Below are 788 nucleotides of genomic sequence, written 5' to 3' on the forward strand. Positions count from 1 at the left end.
TGTGTGTGTGTGTGTGTGTGTGTGTGTGTGTGTGTGTGTGTGTGTGTGTGTGTGTGTGTGTGTGTGTGTATGCGTGTGTGTGTGTATGAATGTATGTATATACATATGTATACATATATTACATAGAAATGGAAGCAAAATTGAGAGAAAATAATAATAATAATAATAATAATAATAATAATAATAATAATAATAATAATAATAATAATAATAATAATAATAATAATAATAATAATAATAATAATAATGATAATAATAATAATAATAATCCTTTCTGTTATAGGCACAAGGCCTGAAATTTTGGGTGCGGGAATAAGTCGATTACATCGACCCCAGCGCGTAACTGGTAATTATTTAATCGACTCCGAAAGGACAAAAGGATAAAAGTTGACCTCGGCGGAATTTGAACTCAGAACGTAAAGACGGACGAAATGCCGCAAAACATTTTGTCCGGCGTGCAAACGATTATACACTGATAGGAAATGGTAATTGTGGCTGTGTATATATTTGTGTTTATGTGTATAACATTTGCAATATTGTGTAGTTCATATGTATGTAAGTGTTAGACGTATGTCTGTGTGTGTGTCTGTGTGTGTATGTGTGTGTTTGCGTCTGTTCAAAGTTGCATTGAGAATGTATGTTCCTGAATATTTACATATGCGTAGAGAAATCACTGCAAGCAAACATTGAAAGTTTTCATCTTACTGTTTGTTCATATATACATACATACATATATATGCATGTATGTATGTATGTATATATATATATATATATATATATATATATAT

Source organism: Octopus bimaculoides, chromosome 20 (genome assembly GCF_001194135.2).
Source record: "Octopus bimaculoides isolate UCB-OBI-ISO-001 chromosome 20, ASM119413v2, whole genome shotgun sequence".
Lineage (NCBI taxonomy): Eukaryota > Metazoa > Mollusca > Cephalopoda > Octopoda > Octopodidae > Octopus > Octopus bimaculoides.